At 31.5% G+C, this 23935-nt stretch overlaps 2 protein-coding genes across 4 annotated transcripts in view; one reads left to right on the forward strand and one right to left on the reverse strand.

Annotated features, from left to right (window-relative positions):
• LOC119602007 overlaps nucleotides 1-23935 on the forward strand; it is a 288955-nt gene that overhangs the window by 208441 nt on the left and 56579 nt on the right. The window lies entirely within an intron of this gene.
• LOC119602003 overlaps nucleotides 1-23935 on the reverse strand; it is a 234384-nt gene that overhangs the window by 139293 nt on the left and 71156 nt on the right. The window lies entirely within an intron of this gene.

The raw sequence follows: 23935 nt of genomic DNA on the forward strand, positions 1-23935 counted from the left end.
AATTTAGGACAATTTCGAATAATATGTGTTTTATTACATAATTTACAAAGCATATCATATTTTTCGATTGAGCTTCTTTGATCGGGTTTTCATATCTAGCTTTATTCTGCTGTGACGAGATATTATAATTTCTACCCTGATTATGATATGGAACATAAGCTGGGTTTTGACTTCTGAATGTAGATATTCTTTCCATTACCTGATGTCTATTTATAAAAATTCTTCCATTTCTGCCCAGGAAGGTAAACGAGTTGGAGAACTCAACGATTGCTCTCAAAGAGCTAATGTTTCATCAGATAATTTTGTGGAACACAAATATATTAGGATAGGATCCCATTGATCGGTTCGTATACCATGAGCCTTTAAAATTGATAACCAATCGCTAATGGTAGTTTGAATCCTGTTAATAGATTCGCAATATTCAGCTTTTGCTGCTGGTATATTAAATAGAATACTCAACTGATTATCTACTAAAATGCGCTTGTTCTCATATCGCGCCTTTAACGCGTCCCACGTCGGTAAATAATTCTGATCTGAAATCGGATATTTAGCTACAATACTACCTGCTTCGCCCTTTGTCTTATTCCTTAGATGATATAACTTTTGAGCCTGTGTCAATCGAGGATGATTACCATAAATGGCGGTAAACATATTGCGGAATGATGGCCATTACTCATAACCCCATAAAATTCCTGAGTATCACAAGGAGGAACCTTTATACAAATCTCCGAATCATTAAATGTGGCATTAATGGGATACATATTTGAAGTATTGAACAACGTAGAGTTAGTCGGTTGATCCTGCCTTAGACCTCGAGTACTTGAAGCTCTGTGCATTTTCAATTGGTCCATCATATTAGCCTTGGTACGTTGATATTCGTCCTTAACCGACCCAAATCTTATTTTTGCCGTGCATTTGTCGCTCTCAGGAATAATATTATCATTAGTTAAAATTAAATCCTCAAAGGCTCTTCGAACTGATTGCCAGACCTCTTCAAGGGACTGCAATTTCGTCTCGAGAAGTGACTCGGTCAAATTTTCCAAGGAGTTATATCAAACTTGGAACAAGATCCAACTAAATTATCGCATTCTAAAGCGAACTGAGCACATAATGTGGAACCCATTATTAAAAAAGTTCAAAAAATTGTTTAAAATGGAAAATTAAAAAGCCAAATGAGAAAACTAATATCGAAAAATCAAGTCGATGAATAGAATAACTAACAAGTATAACAGTAAGTGATCTGCTCTAATATTATCTAATTTGACCGTAGGTTGAAAAATATTGAGAAAAAAAATTCCGTATACAAGTCCTATAATGTACCTAATATACCGAATCGAATTGCGTAGAGTGACCGCTAAATCGCAAAAAATATTTCTAAAAATTTAAATAAAAAATCTTTATTGAAAAAAATATTACAAATAGTTCTGTTTGCAGGTCCTATATTGTACCTAATATGCCGGATCTAACAGCGTAGGGTGGCCGCTAATTCGCAAAATATTTTTCCCAAACATATTTTACTCGAAATGTAATTAAAAATTTAAGTCGATGTTATAATTAGTATTGAACTAATCAGACTGACTCACATGTGTAGGGAACACACAACCCTGTCAGCAAATTTGAGTTTAATTTTGGATAAATGAACTAAATTACACTATTTAGGCTCAACTTCATGTTTCTCAGTGCTAAATAAAATATTTACAAAACAAAATGCATTATTTTCTAATTTTTATCCCATTGTTGTAAATTTAAGTTCGATCTAATATACCAAAAAGAAACGTAAATGATAATAATTAGATAGAATAAAAATGTATAAAAAGAACACTTTTTAATACACTAACAAGATAATTTAAGGAAAGAATTATTTTTGCTCTCAAAATTTGTATATTTCAGTAAATATATTAAGTTTATAGTGATCAGTTGTGTGAATAGTAACACATTGTGAAATTTTGTAATGATTTTATTTAAAATTTAATATATAAAAAATAAATTGAATATATAATAAACATAAGTAAGAGATTAGTGAGTATATAAACAATTTTAAATTATTCGTAAAGTAAGAGAAATAAAGAAAATGTATTATAAAGTCGCTTTTACTACATAAAATAGTGTAAAATTAGATAAATTTCCAGTTTCCCTATTGCTATGGCAAAACTGGAAATTTAACTAATTTTACGCACTTTTATGCTATAAAAAAGTGACTTAAAACAGAAACGAAATCGACTCACTAAGTAAGTATTAAACAGGAGGAACAGTTTTTTACCAATGCGGTCACTTTTCTTCCTTTCAAATTGTGCAATATTAGATGTTTTTTAGATATTTTTACCTACACGTTGTTACGTTGTGGATACTATTTAGATAGCAATTGTTTGCAGGGAAATTACAACAAAACACAATAATGTATATATGTAAAGTATGTTTGTATATATGTTTATTTTGTCTCTTTGTTTTTTACTTTCTTTTGTTATAGCTACGGTATAGCGTATAAAAAAAGAGAATATATTTTGTTATTTTAAGAGATAAAATAAACAAAAAACCACCACCAAATTTACTTTAATATTTTTAAATAATATATTGTAAATCTTTGTAAGTATGTATGTGCAATATTCAACAATGTTTTGATGAAAACAAAACAATAACAATCACTAGTTCTTGCACTACATAGAATGAACTGTATATATAAACAAGTTAGAGTGCTATATTCGGCTGAGCCGAATCTTAAATACCCTCCACCAGCTACTTTTATATTAATAGTTTTTTAGTTGATCAAATATTTGTAGAAATAAGTTTCTCATGTCATAAATAGAAAAACACCAAGATTTACAATTCCAAAATTTGTGGAACATTACAAACCCCATTTTCTTTTATATTTTATAGCGCCCTTAGATATGCTTTAACGATATTTAATAATGTGCATGTATGCATGTGTGTGAAAGATTTAAGGATTTGCAAAATACATATATATAATTTTGTTCTACACAAATTGTTTTTAGGGGCAGGACCTAGTATGGGAGATATGACCAATTATAGACCGATCGTAAAATATTCTTTAAGCAAAATTTCTGTACATAAAAACTATATTTCAGTCAAATTTTGTATCTATATCGTAATTTAGTAATAAGTAATGTGTGTTCAAGTGATTTTCTGTTCAAGTGATTTTTCTGAAGGGACCCATGTTATAGACCGATCATGAAAAAATCTTGAAATAGAATTTTTGTATACCAAACTAATATTTGTGCCAAATTTTGTATCAATAGCTTTATTTGGTAATGAGTAATGTGCGTTTAAGGGATTTTCGTAAAAGGACCTTGTATGGGAGCTAGGACCAATTATGTATATAAAGACAAAATTTCAAAATTCTGTATCTATATCATTATTTGGCAATGAATATTGTGCATTTAAGTGATTTTCAGGAGGTGACCTTGTATGCGAGCTGTGACCAATTATGGACCGATCGGAAAAAACTTCCATATTAATATTTCTGTATATGTGAGCAATACTTGTATCAAATTTATATGAATATCTTAATTTAGTAATGAGTTATGTGCGTTTAAGTAATTTTCGGAAGGGGACCTTGTAAGGGAGCTATGACAAATTATGGACTGATCGGAAAAAAATTCATAGTAATATTTCTATATGTGAGAGCTATACTTGCACCAAACTTTATATGGACATTTTAATTTAGTAATGAGTTATGTGTGTTTAAGTGATTTTCGGGAGGGGACCTTGTATGGCAGCTATGACCAATTATGGACCGATCGGAAAAAAATTTCAAAGTAATTTTTCTGTGCATATGAGCAATACTTGTACCAAATTTTATATGTATATCTTAATTTAGTAATAAATTATGCGCGTTTAAGTAATTTTCGGGAAGGGACCTTGTATGGGAGCTATGACCAATTATGGACCGATCGGAAAAATATTTCATAGTAATATTTCTGTACATATCAGCAATACCTATTCCATATTTTATATGGATATCTTAATTTAGTAATGAGTTATGCGCGTTTAAGTAATTTTCGTTAAGGGTCCTTGTATGGGAGCTATGACCAATTATGGACCGATCGCAAAAAAATTGCACAAAAATATTTCTGTATATGAGAGCAATACTTGTACCAAATTTATATAGATATTTTTATATATAATTATATAGATATCTTAATTTAGTAATGAGTTATGTGCTTTTAAGTGATTTTCGGGAGGGGACCCCGTATGGGAGCTATGACCAATTATGGACCGATCGGAAAAAAATTTCATAGTAATATTTCTGTATGCGAGAGCAATAATTGTACCAAATTTTATATGGATATCTTAATTTAGTAATGAGGGGGAGGGGACCTTGTATGGGAGCTATGTCCAATTATGGACCGATCCAGAAAATGTTTTCTCCCAATGAATTCTATTGACATAAGATTTTAACTTGTAAAATTTTGTGAAGATATCAACATTCTAACAGAAGTTATTAACAAAAAACTCATTTTCCGGGAATATGTACTTTTGTATGGGAGGTATATGAAATTATGGACCGATTCTGGCAATTTTCAGCAGGAATCAATATCTTGTGTAGAAACGAATGTATGATGACTTTTATGAAATTATCTTGCATAGTTTTCGAGAAAATTACATCAGAATGTGTAAAAAATGCTTATTTTTTTCGGAGTTGTTTTAAATTTTGATTCATAACTTTTCCCGATGTGAACCGATTTTGCTCATTTTCAATACCAAACTGTACAGGATAATAATGAATATTTTGGGTGAAGTCGGTTAAATTATATTGCTTCGTTTTAACGTGAGCGTGTTTTACACAGACATACAGACAGACAGACGGACGGACGGACGGACGGACAGACGGACATAGCTAAATCGACTCAGAATTTCATAAGGACCCTTAATATATATACTTTGTTGGGTCTCCGATGAATATTTCTTCGTGTTACACACGGAATGACAAAGTTATATATACCCTCTATCACCACTGATGGTAGTGGAGGGTATAAAAATAATTATGTATGTGAAGAATGGGAATTTTTTCGACTATACTTATTATTATACCCTCCACCACCATCAGTGGTGATAGAGTGTATATATAAGTTTGTCGTTCCGTGTGTAACACCTAGAAATATTCATCTAAGACCCAACAAAGTATATATATTCTGGGTCCTTATCAAATTCTGAGTCGATTTAGCTATTTCCGTCTGTCCGTCTGTCTGTCTGTGTAAAACACGCTCACATTAAAACTAAGCAAAGGAAATCAACCAAATCCACCCAAAATAATTATGTATTGAAAATCAGCAAAATCGGTTCACAACGTAAATAGTTATAGTAAAAATTTCAGACTACCTCGAAAAAAATACGTTTTTTCAACATTCTTTTGAAGTTTTCTCAGAAACTACCAAAGATATTTCGATGAATTTTGTCACACGCACACATTATTTTTTTAGGCCAGTGATCAATTATTTTTTTAGGCCAGTGATCAATTATGTTCAAGATCTTTACAATCGATCGAATATTTCCCATAGCCCCCATACAAAGGTATATATTCCCGGAAATTAGTTTATCGTTAATAACTCCCTAAAATATATCGGTATAAATTTTGTACAGGCAAATATGATATGAACAGAAATCATACAGTCAACGTAGACCTCAGTCGGTCCACAATTGGTCATAGCTCCCATATAAGGTCCACTTCCGAAAATCACTTAAACGTACATATTTCATTGATGAATAAAGCTATTGTGATAAAATTTGAGTTAAATATGTTTTGTGTACATACAAATAAATCTACCAAATTTTTTACGGATTGGTCATAGCTCCCATATAAGGCCCACTTCTGAAAATCAATTAAAAGCTCATAGGCCCATAATTGATCATAGCTCCTATATAAAGTCCACTTCCGAAAATCACTTAAACTAATATATTTCATTGAATTATAAACCTATCGCGATAAAATTCGATACAAATATGTTTTGTCTAAATATGAATCATTCTACAAATTTTTTACGGATCGGTCCACTATTGGTCATAGTTCCCATATAAGGCCCACTTCCGAAAATCACTTAAATGCATATATTTCATTGTCAAATAAAGCTATCGGGACACAAGTATGTGTTGTATACATACCAATCATTCTACAAATTTTTTTACGGATCGATCTATTATTCGTCATGGCTTCCATATAAGGCCCACTTCCGAAAATCACTTAAACGCATATATTTCATTGAATTCTAAGACTATTTGGGATAAAATTCGACAAAAATATATTTCGTCTAAATATAAATTACACTACAACATTTTCTCCGGATAGGCCCATAATTGGTCATACATAGCTCCCATATAAAGCCCACTTCCGAAAATCACTTAAAAGGACATTGTCAAATAAAGCTATCTTGATAAAATTCGACACAAATATGTTTTGTCTTTATATGAATCACTCTACGATTTTTTTCCGGAAAGGCTCATAGTTGGTCATAACTCCCATATAAAGTCCACTTCCGAAAATCACTTAAACGCATATATTTCATTAAATTCTAAAACTATAAGGATAAAATTCGACTTGAATATATTTTGTGTGCATATAAATCATTCTACCACTTTTTCCCCGGATTGGTCCATTATTGGTCATAGCTCCCATATAAGTCCCACTTCCGAAAATCACTTAAACGCACATAATTAATTGTTAAATAAATTTATCTAGATAAAATTCGGCACAAATATGTTTTGTCTTTATATGAATCACTCTTCGAAATTTTTCCGGATTGGTCCATATATAGTAATAGCTCCTATATAAGGTCCACTTCAAAAAAATCAACACTTCAAAAAAAACATATTTCATTATCAAATAAAGATATCTTGATAAAATTCGACAAAAATAAGTTTTGTGTAAGGTCATAGCTCGTATACATATAATGCACTTCCGAAAATCACCTAAACGCACATATTTCATTAATTAGTAAATCTATTATAGTAAAATTCGAATTGAATTTTTTTTGGCATATAAATCATTATACGAAATTTTTTCCGTATCGGTCGATAATTGGTCACAATTCCCATATAAGGACCATTTCCGAAAATTACTCAAATGCACATTGACAAGCAAAGTTATCGGGATAAAATTCGACATATATGTGTATTTTGTATTTATAAATCATTCTACGGAATTAATATAAATTTTTCTCGACCTTATTAAAATTAGTTTGACATATGCATAAATGTTAGTACCATCAATACTGAAAATTAGATATTTAAATGAGTTTTAATAAAAAGTAGCTTGCTGGTGGAGGGTATTTAGGATTCGGCATAGCCGAATATAGCACTCTAACTTGTTTTTTATATAAATTTTCAATTAATTTAGCATTTTCACTGTGGTTCAAAAGGAACATAAACAAATTCCAACTCTTAATTTGGAGATTTGTCGCTTTTGTTTTTACTTTGTTAAGAAATTAACAAAGTTGTTCAATAACAGAATTGAACAATGCACACAAATAAAATCGAGAATTTTATTTATACTTACGTGTTGGTTGGTGGGGATTGAAAACATTTTTTTGTTTGGTTTTTTATCAATAATTAAAGCACTGGGAGTGCGTTTGTTTGTTATGTTTTGATTTTAATTAATTTAAAAATCACCACTTTGACCGGGAGTCGTTCGGTTTGATTTTTTTTAATAACAAGCCGATCTTCTTCAGCGCCAAGCCCTGCTTGCTCGCAACACTTCCTAAAATATGGCATTTGGGAAGTGTTCGGAGACCATCAGTCGAGGTCGGTAAGGCCGTCGTCGAAGTCGATAAGACCGTCATGGAGATCGATCAAATCGTCTTCAACGCGGCCTGACCGGACTTCGACAGTTTTATAAAAAGTGGGCATAGAAGGGGGTGTGGCATCAGTTGAAGATCTTATATGTATTCTATAGTTCTTTTCGAGTTTATACATATCAGTATGCAAAATTTCATGTAAATCGGTTTAGTAGTTTTTACAAAAAGTGGGCGGAAAAAAGGGCTTGGCATCCGATCATGATCTTATATAGCATATTAAATCGGTTGAGTAGTTTTGCCGTGAAAGCGTAACAAACAAACACACAAACAAACAGTCTGTTTTATATCCTAATATATATTATAAATCTCTTTGTAAGTCTGTTTGTTTGTTTGTTCGGCTGGACGGATTTTCTTAAAATTTGGAACATGGTTAGATGTATATATTTTTTCAGAACTTGGACTAGGAGGGGGCAAAAAGGGGGTAAAATGGGTGAAAAACGGGCAAAATTAGTACTATTGATAGTAAATACTGATTTTGTCTATCCTTAAGCAAAATCATTTTCGATTAAACTACTTAATTTGTTAGAAATATAAATTAATAAAGTGCTGTTGCGAAAATTGGACTGGAAGGGGACAAAAAATAGGCCAAATGGCAAAAATCTGACAAAATTAGTACTTTTGTCAGATTTTAAGAACGATTTTTTCTATTCTAAAGCCAAAATATTATAAACTATGATTTTGATGGTCTCAGACATATGTTCATATATTTAGAACTCCCACCCTTAGGGGAAAAAAGCAGGTAAAAAAGGGAAATCTGTATTTGCTGCGTAAAGAGACTCAATAAATGCATATTTTCAACAATTCAAACTACTGCAATGAATAAATAAAACAAATAAATAAACAAGTAAAAATTTATAGTTGATCATGGCTGACGATATGATGCCCTACACCAGTGATTACGTTACAAATGTTTATTATTTTTTAATAATAAAACATTTTATTTCAGAAATATTTTAACAATTTATTGACAAAAAGGATTTTCTGAAAGAGGGTTATATGGGGGTAGGTGGTTAATATAACATTAAAATTATTTATGTAGAATATCGCCGTAATATTAGTGTTTGATATGAATTTGAACCATCAAGCCCTTTTATGAAGGGGACATTATATGTGGGATGTGATCGAATCATTGCGAAAATAAGCAGTGTCATTAAAACTTATAAAAAACTTAGTTTTGCAGATTTTTGGTGTGATACAAGAACATTTAACATATTTATGAGCTCAAAAGCCATATTCGGGGGTGCGATTGTAAGGGGGCTATGCGAAATAATAGTCCGATTTTAACCATTTTCAATAGGATTCGCCCTTGGAAGAGTATGTGCCAAATTCATCAAATTATCTTGCAAATTGCGACCTATAGCGAGTGCATAATGTTTTTAATTCCACTAAATTTGAAACATAGTTAGATATATAGGTGTATGGTGTGATATACTATATTATTTTCAAAAACTTGGATAAGAAGGAACAAGAAGGGGTATGTGGATGAAAAAGAGACAAAATTCCTACTTTTGGGAGTAAATACTAATTATTGTCTATACACTGAAAAAAATCCATGCCTAATATATACGAAATTGTACGAAATATTTTAGTATAATGCAAAATAAAACAAGTAAGAGTGTTATATTCGGCTATGCCGAATCTTATATACCCCCCATCAAACCCCGCTTGACTCGAATGAAACTTACTTATGTCGAATTTCATCTATATACTCGTGTTTTTAGGCCAGTTATAAGCGTTAAAGTAATTTTCTGAAGGGGACCTTATATAGGGGGGTAGGGTCAATTATGGGTCGATCCGCATAAAATTTGGTAGACAGAATTTGGTTCGTATTAAATTTATTTGTGTCGAATTTCATCGCTACACTCGTATTTTTATGCCATTAATGAGCGAAATGCCAAAGTATGTCCACCAGCTAAAATATCATCGACATATGTTTCATGTCTTAATATGTGAGAAGACAAAGGAGACTGTCTCTCTACATCTGTGGCTAACTGCAGCAACGTTCGTATAGCCAAATACGGTGCACAATTCACTCCGAAAGTGACTTTTAACAGCTCGTAATGTTCAATATTGCTTGAAGTTTTTGTTCTATACAAAATTCTCTGAAACGGACAATCTGCTTCCGTTACTAATATTTGGCGATACATTTTTTCGATGTCACCATTAAAAACGTATCTATATATACGCCAATTTAAAATAACTGACATTAAGTCAGATTTCAATGTTGGACCAATATGTAATACATCATTCAACGAGAACCATTGAAGACTACTATAACTTTTGTAGAAGTGCTTTCTGGTCTAAATACAGCATGATGAGGTAAATAGTATGTAAAATACTTCCCATCTTTACAAATTTCGGAAGAATTTGTTTTCTTCATATGACCCAATGTTATATATTTTTCTAAAACATCATTATAAATCTGTTGAAGATCTATTTGTTTTTGTAATTTTGCCTCTAGATGAATATATTGACTTTTTGCTGCGAATCTGGAAGATTGCAAATACAAGTTTTCTGGAAATCCTTGTTTAAAAGGAAGTTTTACAACATATCTGCCATCACTTCTGAGATATGTTGTCTTTTTATAAAGTTCTTCACAGTAGAGATCTGTTTCTGATAGAACTTTCGATTTTGGAATTTCTTCTGTTTCCCAAAATAGTCTAAGCATTGAGCTTATTTTATCATTTTCTTCCTTATTTTGAATATTAGTAGTTAGGGAAACGGTATGTAATTTCATTGGGCCATAAATATACCATCCATAGATTGAATTTTGAGCAAGGAGATTGCCTAAGATATTATTTTGTATTCCATCTTGAATGATATATGGAATTATATCGCTGCCGATTAACATGTCTATTTGTGAAGATATCAAGAAATTCGGATCGGCTAATTCTAGATGTTTTATTTCTGAGAGATCAGCGTTTGAAATCGTAAAGCTAGGCATAAATTTGGTTAAATTTGGAACTATTATAACTTGGTTACTGAATGAGAACTCGTGTTTTTTTCTACACAAAGTTATGGTAGATATTTTACTTGTATTTGCTACCACTGTACCCCCTAATCCACAAATTTCAAAATTTGCATTTTGAGTTATTAAATTAAGCCTTTTTGATATTTTATTAGTTAAAAATGATCGTTTTGATCCCGAATCTATTAGAGCTCTAAGTGTAAATATTTCTCCTAAATGTAAAATTTCTACTAGAGCTGTAGGTAATAAAATATCATCATCGTTGACAGAAAAGTTTGTTTGTGTGTTTGTCTTGTGTACTGTAGACATTGAGCTACATGGTGGTTGGCGGTTTATTGTATCCTCCGTTTGCTGAGAGGGATCAGCATAAAACGTATTGGACGTTTTGTTTTTATTTGGCTTATTCTTCTTATTATTGGAATAATTATCCAAATGAAGTAAGCTGTGGTGCTTGTTCTTACACTGGACACATGTAAAAACACTTTGACAATTTGTATTTGTGTGAGCTGAAGACAAACAATTACTACAAATTTTGTTCTTTTCTACATAGTCGATTCTCTGTTTTACTGAAAAGTTTTGAAATTTAGGACAATTTCGAATAATATGTGTTTTATTACATAATTTACAAAGCATATCATATTTTTTCGATTGAGCTTCTTTGATCGGGTTTTCATATCTAGCTTTATTCTGCTGTGAAGAGATATTATAATTTCTACCCTGATTATGATATGGAACATAAGCTGGGTTTTGACTTCTGAATGTAGATATTCTTTCCATTACCTGATGTCTATTTATTAAAAATTCTTCCATTTCTGCCCAGGAAGGTAAACGAGTTGGAGAACTCAACGATTGCTCTCAAAGAGCTAATGTTTCATCAGATAATTTTGTGGAACACAAATATATTAGGATAGGATCCCATTGATCGGTTCGTATACCATGAGCCTTTAAAATTGATAAACAATCGCTAATGGTAGTTTGAATCCTGTTAATAGATTCGCAATATTCAGCTTTTGCTGCTGGTATATTAAATAGAATACTCAACTGATTATCTACTAAAATGCGCTTGTTCTCATATCGCGCCTTTAACGCGTCCCACGTCGGTAAATAATTCTGATCTGAAATCGGATATTTAGCTACAATACTACCTGCTTCGCCCTTTGTCTTATTCCTTAGATGATATAACTTTTGAGCCTGTGTCAATCGAGGATGATTACCATAAATGGCGGTAAACATATTGCGGAATGATGGCCATTACTCATAACCCCCATAAAATTCCTGAGTATCACAAGGAGGAACCTTTATACAAATCTCCGAATCATTAAATGTGGCATTAATGGGATACATATTTGAAGTATTGAACAACGTAGAGTTAGTCGGTTGATCCTGCCTTAGACCTCGAGTACTTGAAGCTCTGTGCATTTTCAATTGGTCCATCATATTAGCCTTGGTACGTTGATATTCGTCCTTAACCGACCCAAATCTTATTTTTGCCGTGCATTTGTCGCTCTCAGGAATAATATTATCATTAGTTAAAATTAAATCCTCAAAGGCTCTTCGAACTGATTGCCAGACCTCTTCAAGGGACTGCAATTTCGTCTCGAGAAGTGACTCGGTCAAATTTTCCAAAGGAGTTATATCAAACTTGGAACAAGATCCAACTAAATTATCGCATTCTAAAGCGAACTGAGCACATAATGTGGAACCCATTATTAAAAAAAGTTCAAAAAAATTGTTTAAAATGGAAAATTTAAAAAGCCAAATCAGAAAACTAATATCGAAAAAATCAAGTCGATGAATAGAATAACTAACAAGTATAACAGTAAGTGATCTGCTCTAATATTATCTAATTTGACCGTAGGTTGAAAAATATTGAGAAAAAAAATTCCGTATACAAGTCCTATAATGTACCTAATATACCGAATCGAATTGCGTAGAGTGACCGCTAAATCGCTAAAAATATATTTCTAAAAATTTAAATAAAAAATCTTTATATTGAAAAAAATATTACAAATAGTTCTGTTTGCAGGTCCTATATTGTACCTAATATGCCGGATCTAACAGCGTAGGGTGGCCGCTAATTCGCAAAATATTTTTCCAAACATATTTTACTCGAAATGTAATTAAAAATTTAAGTCGATGTTATAATTAGTATTGAACTAATCAGACTGACTCACATGTGTAGGGAACACACAACCCTGTCAGCAAATTTGAGTTTAATTTTGGATAAATGAACTAAATTTACACTATTTAGGCTCAACTTCATGTTTCTCAGTGCTAAATAAAAATATTTACAAAAACAAAATGCATTATTTTCTAATTTTTATCCCATTGTTGTAAAATTTAAGTTCGATCTAATATACCAAAAAGAAACGTAAATGATAATAATTAGATAGAATAAAAATGTATAAAAAGAACACTTTTTAATACACTAACAAGATAATTTAAGGAAGAATTATTTTTGCTCTCAAAATTTGTATATTTCAGTAAATATATTAAGTTTATAGTGATCAGTTGTGTGAATAGTAACACATTGTGAAATTTTGTAATGATTTTATTTAAAATTTAATATATAAAAAATAAATTGAATATATAATAAACATAAGTAAGAGATTAGTGAGTATAAACAATTTTAAATTATTCGTAAAGTAAGAGAAATAAAGAAAATGTATTATAAAGTCGCTTTTACTACATAAAATAGTGTAAAATTAGATAAATTTCCAGTTTCCCTATTGCTATGGCAAAACTGGAAATTTAACTAATTTTACGCACTTTTATGCTATAAAAAAGTGACTTAAAACAGAAACGAAATCGACTCACTAAGTAAGTATTAAACAGGAGGAACAGTTTTTTACCAATGCGGTCACTTTTCTTCCTTTCAAATTGTGCAATATTAGATGTTTTTTAGATATTTTTACCTACACGTTGTTACGTTGTGGATACTATTTAGATAGCAATTGTTTGCAGGGAAATTACAACAAACACAATAATGTATATATGTAAAGTATGTTTGTATATATGTTTATTTTGTCTCTTTGTTTTTTACTTTCTTTTGTTATAGCTACGGTATAGCGTATAAAAAAAGAGAATATATTTTGTTATTTTAAGAGATAAAATAAACAAAAAACCACCACCAAATTTACTTTAATATTTTTAAATAATAATATTGTAAATCTTTGTAAGTATGTATGTGCAATATTCAACAATGTTTTGATGAAAACAAAACAATAACAATCACTAGTTCTTGCACTACATAGAATGAACTGTATATATAAACAAGTTAGAGTGCTATATTCGGCTGAGCCGAATCTTAAATACCCTCCACCAGCTACTTTTATATTAATAGTTTTTTAGTTGATCAAATATTTGTAGAAATAAGTTTTCTCATGTCATAAATAGAAAAACACCAAGATTTACAATTCCAAAATTTGTGGAACATTACAAACCCCATTTTCTTTTATATTTTTATAGCGCCCTTAGATATGCTTTAACGATATTTAATTATGTGCGTGTATGCATGTGTGTGAAAGATTTAAGGATTTGCAAAATACATATATATAATTTTGTTCTACACAAATTGTTTTTAGGGGCAGGACCTAGTATGGGAGATATGACCAATTATAGACCGATCGTAAAATATTCTTTAAGCAAAATTTCTGTACATAAAAACTATATTTCAGTCAAATTTTGTATCTATATCGTAATTTAGTAATAAGTAATGTGTGTTCAAGTGATTTTCTGTTCAAGTGATTTTCTGAAGGGACCCATGTTATAGACCGATCATGAAAAAATCTTGAAATAGAATTTTTGTATACCAAACTAATATTTGTGCCAAATTTTGTATCAATAGCTTTATTTGGTAATGAGTAATGTGCGTTTAAGGGATTTTCGTAAAAGGACCTTGTATGGGAGCTAGGACCAATTATGTATATAAAGACAAAATTTCAAAATTCTGTATCTATATCATTATTTGGCAATGAATATTGTGCATTTAAGTGATTTTCAGGAGGTGACCTTGTATGCGAGCTGTGACCAATTATGGACCGATCGGAAAAAAACTTCCATATTAATATTTCTGTATATGTGAGCAATACTTGTATCAAATTTTATATGAATATCTTAATTTAGTAATGAGTTATGTGCGTTTAAGTAATTTTCGGAAGGGGACCTTGTAAGGGAGCTATGACAAATTATGGACTGATCGGAAAAAAAATTCATAGTAATATTTCTATATGTGAGAGCTATACTTGCACCAAACTTTATATGGACATTTTAATTTAGTAATGAGTTATGTGTGTTTAAGTGATTTTCGGGAGGGGACCTTGTATGGCAGCTATGACCAATTATGGACCGATCGGAAAAAAATTTCAAAGTAATTTTTCTGTGCATATGAGCAATACTTGTACCAAATTTTATATGTATATCTTAATTTAGTAATAAATTATGCGCGTTTAAGTGATTTTCGGCAAGGGTCCTTGTATGGGAGCTATGACCAATTATGGACCGATCGGAAAAAAATTTCATAGTAATATTTCTGTATGCGAGAACAATAATTGTACCAAATTGTAACAATTATATGGATATCTTGATTTAGTAATGAGTTATGTGCGTTTAAGTAATTTTCGGGAAGGGACCTTGTATGGGAGCTATGACCAATTATGGACCGATCGGAAAAATATTTCATAGTAATATTTCTGTACATATCAGCAATACCTATTCCATATTTTATATGGATATCTTAATTTAGTAATGAGTTATGCGCGTTTAAGTAATTTTCGTTAAGGGTCCTTGTATGGGAGCTATGACCAATTATGGACCGATCGCAAAAAAATTGCACAAAAATATTTCTGTATATGAGAGCAATACTTGTACCAAATTTATATAGATATTTTTATATATAATTATATAGATATCTTAATTTAGTAATGAGTTATGTGCTTTTAAGTGATTTTCGGGAGGGGACCCCGTATGGGAGCTATGACCAATTATGGACCGATCGGAAAAAAATTTCATAGTAATATTTCTGTATGCGAGAGCAATAATTGTACCAAATTTTATATGGATATCTTAATTTAGTAATGAGGGGGAGGGGACCTTGTATGGGAGCTATGTCCAATTATGGACCGATCCAGAAAATGTTTTCTCCCAATGAATTCTATTGACATAAGATTTTAACTTGTAAAATTTTGTGAAGATATCAACATTCTAACAGAAGTTATTAACAAAAAACTCATTTTCCGGGAATATGTACTTTTGTATGGGAGGTATATGAAATTATGGACCGATTCTGGCAATTTTCAGCAGGAATCAATATCTTGTGTAGAAACGAATGTATGATGACTTTTATGAAATTATTTTGCATAGTTTTCGAGAAAATTACATCAGAATGTGTAAAAAATGCTTATTTTTTTCGGAGTTGTTTTAAATTTTGATTCATAACTTTTCCCGATGTGAACCGATTTTGCTCATTTTCAATACCAAACTGTACAGGATAATAATGAATATTTTGGGTGAAGTCGGTTAAATTATATTGCTTCGTTTTAACGTGAGCGTGTTTTACACAGACATACAGACAGACAGACGGACGGACGGACGGACGGACAGACGGACATAGCTAAATCGACTCAGAATTTCATAAGGACCCTTAATATATATACTTTGTTGGGTCTCCGATGAATATTTCTTCGTGTTACACACGGAATGACAAAGTTATATATACCCTCTATCACCACTGATGGTAGTGGAGGGTATAAAAATAATTATGTATGTGAAGAATGGGAATTTTTTCGACTATACTTATTATTATACCCTCCACCACCATCAGTGGTGATAGAGTGTATATATAAGTTTGTCGTTCCGTGTGTAACACCTAGAAATATTCATCTAAGACCCAACAAAGTATATATATTCTGGGTCCTTATCAAATTCTGAGTCGATTTAGCTATTTCCGTCTGTCCGTCTGTCTGTCTGTGTAAAACACGCTCACATTAAAACTAAGCAAAGGAAATCAACCAAATCCACCCAAAATAATTATGTATTGAAAATCAGCAAAATCGGTTCACAACGTAAATAGTTATAGTAAAAATTTCAGACTACCTCGAAAAAAATACGTTTTTTCAACATTCATTTGAAGTTTTCTCAGAAACTACCAAAGATATTTCGATGAATTTTGTCACACGCACACATTATTTTTTTAGGCCAGTGATCAATTATTTTTTTAGGCCAGTGATCAATTATGTTCAAGATCTTTACAATCGATCGAATATTTCCCATAGCCCCCATACAAAGGTATATATTCCCGGAAATTAGTTTATCGTTAATAACTCCCTAAAATATATCGGTATAAATTTTGTACAGGCAAATATGATATGAACAGAAATCATACAGTCAACGTAGACCTCAGTCGGTCCACAATTGGTCATAGCTCCCATATAAGGTCCACTTCCGAAAATCACTTAAACGTACATATTTCATTGATGAATAAAGCTATTGTGATAAAATTTGAGTTAAATATGTTTTGTGTACATACAAATAAATCTACCAAATTTTTTACGGATTGGTCATAGCTCCCATATAAGGCCCACTTCTGAAAATCAATTAAAAGCTCATAGGCCCATAATTGATCATAGCTCCTATATAAAGTCCACTTCCGAAAATCACTTAAACTAATATATTTCATTGAATTATAAACCTATCGCGATAAAATTCGATACAAATATGTTTTGTCTAAATATGAATCATTCTACAAATTTTTTACGGATCGGTCCACTATTGGTCATAGTTCCCATATAAGGCCCACTTCCGAAAATCACTTAAATGCATATATTTCATTGTCAAATAAAGCTATCGGGACACAAGTATGTGTTGTATACATACCAATCATTCTACAAATTTTTTTACGGATCGATCTATTATTCGTCATGGCTTCCATATAAGGCCCACTTCCGAAAATCACTTAAACGCATATATTTCATTGAATTCTAAGACTATTTGGGATAAAATTCGACAAAAATATATTTCGTCTAAATATAAATTACACTACAACATTTTCTCCGGATAGGCCCATAATTGGTCATACATAGCTCCCATATAAAGCCCACTTCCGAAAATCACTTAAAAGGACATTGTCAAATAAAGCTATCTTGATAAAATTCGACACAAATATGTTTTGTCTTTATATGAATCACTCTACGATTTTTTTTCCGGAAAGGCTCATAGTTGGTCATAACTCCCATATAAAGTCCACTTCCGAAAATCACTTAAACGCATATATTTCATTAAATTCTAAAACTATAAGGATAAAATTCGACTTGAATATATTTTGTGTGCATATAAATCATTCTACCACTTTTTCCCCGGATTGGTCCATTATTGGTCATAGCTCCCATATAAGTCCCACTTCCGAAAATCACTTAAACGCACATAATTAATTGTTAAATAAATTTATCTAGATAAAATTCGGCACAAATATGTTTTGTCTTTATATGAATCACTCTTCGAAATTTTTCCGGATTGGTCCATATATAGTAATAGCTCCTATATAAGGTCCACTTCAAAAAAATCAACACTTCAAAAAAAACATATTTCATTATCAAATAAAGATATCTTGATAAAATTCGACAAAAATAAGTTTTGTGTAAGGTCATAGCTCGTATACATATAATGCACTTCCGAAAATCACCTAAACGCACATATTTCATTAATTAGTAAATCTATTATAGTAAAATTCGAATTGAATTTTTTTTGGCATATAAATCATTATACGAAATTTTTTCCGTATCGGTCGATAATTGGTCACAATTCCCATATAAGGACCATTTCCGAAAATTACTCAAATGCACATTGACAAGCAAAGTTATCGGGATAAAATTCGACATATATGTGTATTTTGTATTTATAAATCATTCTACGGAATTAATATAAATTTTTCTCGACCTTATTAAAATTAGTTTGACATATGCATAAATGTTAGTACCATCAATACTGAAAATTAGATATTTAAATGAGTTTTAATAAAAAGTAGCTTGCTGGTGGAGGGTATTTAGGATTCGGCATAGCCGAATATAGCACTCTAACTTGTTTTTTATATAAATTTTCAATTAATTTAGCATTTTCACTGTGGTTCAAAAAGGAACATAAACAAATTCCAACTCTTAATTTGGAGATTTGTCGCTTTTGTTTTTACTTTGTTAAGAAATTAACAAAGTTGTTCAATAACAGAATTGAACAATGCACACAAATAAAATCGAGAATTTTATTTATACTTACGTGTTGGTTGGTGGGGATTGAAAACATTTTTTTGTTTGGTTTTTTATCAATAATTAAAGCACTGGGAGTGCGTTTGTTTGTTATGTTTTGATTTTAATTAATTTAAAAATCACCACTTTGACCGGGAGTCGTTCGGTTTGATTTTTTTTAATAACAAGCCGATCTTCTTCAGCGCCAAGCCCTGCTTGCTCGCAACACTTCCTAAAATATGGCATTTGGGAAGTGTTCGGAGACCATCAGTCGAGGTCGGTAAGGCCGTCGTCGAAGTCGATAAGACCGTCATGGAGATCGATCAAATCGTCTTCAACGCGGCCTGACCGGACTTCGACAGTTTTATAAAAAGTGGGCATAGAAGGGGGTGTGGCATCAGTTGAAGATCTTATATGTATTCTATAGTTCTTTTCGAGTTTATACATATCAGTATGCAAAATTTCATGTAAATCGGTTTAGTAGTTTTTACAAAAAGTGGGCGGAAAAAAAGGGCTTGGCTTGGATATGATGCCCTACACCAGTGATTACGTTACAAATGTTTATTATTTTTTAATAATAAAACATTTTATTTCAGAAATATTTTAACAATTTATTGACAAAAAGGATTTTCTGAAAGAGGGTTATATGGGGGTAGGTGGTTAATATAACATTAAAATTATTTATGTAGAATATCGCCGTAATATTAGTGTTTGATATGAATTTGAACCATCAAGCCCTTTTATGAAGGGGACATTATATGTGGGATGTGATCGAATCATTGCGAAAATAAGCAGTGTCATTAAAACTTATAAAAAACTTAGTTTTGCAGATTTTTGGTGTGATACAAGAACATTTAACATATTTATGAGCTCAAAAGCCATATTCGGGGGTGCGATTGTAAGGGGGCTATGCGAAATAATAGTCCGATTTTAACCATTTTCAATAGGATTCGCCCTTGGAAGAGTATGTGCCAAATTCATCAAATTGTCTTGCAAATTGCGACCTATAGCGAGTGCATAATGTTTTTAATTCCACTAAATTTGAAACATAGTTAGATATATAGGTGTATGGTGTGATATACTATATTATTTTCAAAAACTTGGATAAGAAGGAACAAGAAGGGGTATGTGGATGAAAAAGAGACAAAATTCCTACTTTTGGGAGTAAATACTAATTATTGTCTATACACTGAAAAAAATCCATGCCTAATATATACGAAATTGTACGAAATATTTTAGTATAATGCAAAATAAAACAAGTAAGAGTGTTATATTCGGCTATGCCGAATCTTATATACCCCCCATCAAACCCCGCTTGACTCGAATGAAACTTACTTATGTCGAATTTCATCTATATACTCGTGTTTTTAGGCCAGTTATAAGCGTTAAAGTAATTTTCTGAAGGGGACCTTATATAGGGGGGTAGGGTCAATTATGGGTCGATCCGCATAAAATTTGGTAGACAGAATTTGGTTCGTATTAAATTTATTTGTGTCGAATTTCATCGCTACACTCGTATTTTTATGCCATTAATGAGCGAAATGCCAAAGTATGTCCACCAGCTAAAATATCATCGACATATGTTTCATGTCTTAATATGTGAGATGACAAAGGAGACTGTCTCTCTACATCTGTGGCTAACTGCAGCAACGTTCGTATAGCCAAATACGGTGCACAATTCACTCCGAAAGTGACTTTTAACAGCTCGTAATGTTCAATATTGCTTGAAGTTTTTGTTCTATACAAAATTCTCTGAAACGGACAATCTGCTTCCGTTACTAATATTTGGCGATACATTTTTTCGATGTCACCATTAAAAACGTATCTATATATACGCCAATTTAAAATAACTGACATTAAGTCAGATTTCAATGTTGGACCAATATGTAATACATCATTCAACGAGAACCATTGAAGACTACTATAACTTTTGTAGAAGTGCTTTCTGGTCTAAATACAGCATGATGAGGTAAATAGTATGTAAAATACTTCCCATCTTTACAAATTTCGGAAGAATTTGTTTTCTTCATATGACCCAATGTTATATATTTTTCTAAAACATCATTATAAATCTGTTGAAGATCTATTTGTTTTTGTAATTTTGCCTCTAGATGAATATATTGACTTTTTGCTGCGAATCTGGAAGATTGCAAATACAAGTTTTCTGGAAATCCTTGTTTAAAAGGAAGTTTTACAACATATCTGCCATCACTTCTGAGATATGTTGTCTTTTTATAAAGTTCTTCACAGTAGAGATCTGTTTCTGATAGAACTTTCGATTTTGGAATTTCTTCTGTTTCCCAAAATAGTCTAAGCATTGAGCTTATTTTATCATTTTCTTCCTTATTTTGAATATTAGTAGTTAGGGAAACGGTATGTAATTTCATTGGGCCATAAATATACCATCCATAGATTGAATTTTGAGCAAGGAGATTGCCTAAGATATTATTTTGTATTCCATCTTGAATGATATATGGAATTATATCGCTGCCGATTAACATGTCTATTTGTGAAGATATCAAGAAATTCGGATCGGCTAATTCTAGATGTTTTATTTCTGAGAGATCAGCGTTTGAAATCGTAAAGCTAGGCATAAATTTGGTTAAATTTGGAACTATTATAACTTGGTTACTGAATGAGAACTCGTGTTTTTTTCTACACAAAGTTATGGTAGATATTTTACTTGTATTTGCTACCACTGTACCCCCTAATCCACAAATATCAAAATTTGCATTTTGAATTATTAAATTAAGCCTTTTTGATATTTTATTTTTTAAAAATGATCGTTTTGATCCCGAATCTATTAGAGCTCTAAGTGTAAATATTTCTCCTAAATGTAAAATTTCTACTAGAGCTGTAGGTAATAAAATATCATCATCGTTGACAGAAAAGTTTGTTTGTGTGTTTGTCTTGTGTACTGTAGACATTGAGCTACATGGTGGTTGGCGGTTTATTGTATCCTCCGTTTGCTGAGAGGGATCAGCATAAAACGTATTGGACGTTTTGTTTTTATTTGGCTTATTCTTCTTATTATTGGAATAATTATCCAAATGAAGTAAGCTATGGTGCTTGTTCTTACACTGGACACATGTAAAAACACTTTGACAATTTGTATTTGTGTGAGCTGAAGACAAACAATTACTACAAATTTTGTTCTTTTCTACATAGTCGATTCTCTGTTTTACTGAAAAGTTTTGAAATTTAGGACAATTTCGAATAATATGTGTTTTATTACATAATTTACAAAGCATAACATATTTTTTCGATTGAGCTTCTTTGATCGGGTTTTCATATCTAGCTTTATTCTGCTGTGAAGAGATATTATAATTTCTACCCTGATTATGATATGGAACATAAGCTGGGTTTTGACTTCTGAATGTAGATATTCTTTCCATTACCTGATGTCTATTTATTAAAAATTCTTCCATTTCTGCCCAGGAAGGTAAACGAGTTGGAGAACTCAACGATTGCTCTCAAAGAGCTAATGTTTCATCAGGTAAATTTGTGGAACACAAATATATTAGGATTGGATCCCATTGATCGGTTCGTATACCATGAGCCTTTAAAATTGATAAACAATCGCTAATGGTAGTTTGAATCCTGTTAATAGATTCGCAATATTCAGCTTTTGCTGCTGGTATATTAAATAGAATACTCAACTGATTATCTACTAAAATGCGCTTGTTCTCATATCGCGCCTTTAACGCGTCCCACGTCGGTAAATAATTCTGATCTTTAATCGGATATTTAGCTACAATACTACCTGCTTCGCCCTTTGTCTTATTCCTTAGATGATATAACTTTTGAGCCTGTGTCAATCGAGGATGATTACCATAAATGGCGGTATAACCCCCATAAAATTCCTGAGTATCACAAGGAGGAACCTTTATACAAATCTCCGAATCATTAAATGTGGCATTAATGGGATACATATTTGAAGTATTGAACAACGTAGAGTTAGTCGGTTGATCCTGCCTTAGACCTTGAGTACTTGAAGCTCTGTGCATTTTCAATTGGTCCATCATATTAGCCTTGGTACGTTGATATTCGTCCTTAACCGACCCAAATCTTTCTTTTGCCGTGCATTTGTCAGGAATAATATTATCATTAGTTAAAATTAAATCCTCAAAGGCTCTTCGAACTGATTGCCAGTCCTCTTCAAGGGACTGCAATTTCGTCTCGAGAAGTGACTCGGTCAAATTTTCCAAAGGAGTTATATCAAACTTGGAACAAGATCCAACTAAATTATCGCATTCTAAAGCGAACTGAGCACATAATGTGGAACCCATTATTAAAAAAAGTTCAAATAAATTGTTTAAAATGGAAAATTTAAAAAGCCAAATGAGAAAACTAATATCGAAAAAATCAAGTCGATGAATAGAATAACTAACAAGTATAACAGTAAGTGATCTGCTCTAATATTATCTAATTTGACCGTAGGTTGAAAAATATTGAGAAAAAAATTCCGTATACAAGTCCTATAATGTACCTAATATACCGAATCGAATTGCGTAGAGTGACCGCTAAATCGCAAAAATATATTTCTAAAAATTAAAATAAAAAATCTTTATATTGAAAAAAATATTACAAATAGTTCTGTTTACAGGTCCTATATTGTACCTAATATGCCGGATCTAACAGCGTAGGGTGGCCGCTAATTCGCAAAATATTTTTCCAAACATATTTTACTCGAAATGTAATTAAAAATTTAAGTCGATGTTATAATTAGTATTGAACTAATCAGACTGACTCACATGTGTAGGGAACACACAACCCTGTCAGCAAATTTGAGTTTAATTTTGGAAAAATGAACTAAATTTACACTATTTAGGCTCAACTTCATGTTTCTCAGTGCTAAATAAAAATATTTACAAAAACAAAATGCATTATTTTCTAATTTTTATCCCATTGTTGTAAAATTTAAGTTC

Source organism: Lucilia sericata, unplaced genomic scaffold (genome assembly GCF_015586225.1).
Source record: "Lucilia sericata isolate MDLA Ls3-8-SP2 unplaced genomic scaffold, ASM1558622v1 Contig000205F_arrow, whole genome shotgun sequence".
Classification (NCBI taxonomy): Eukaryota; Metazoa; Arthropoda; class Insecta; order Diptera; family Calliphoridae; genus Lucilia; species Lucilia sericata.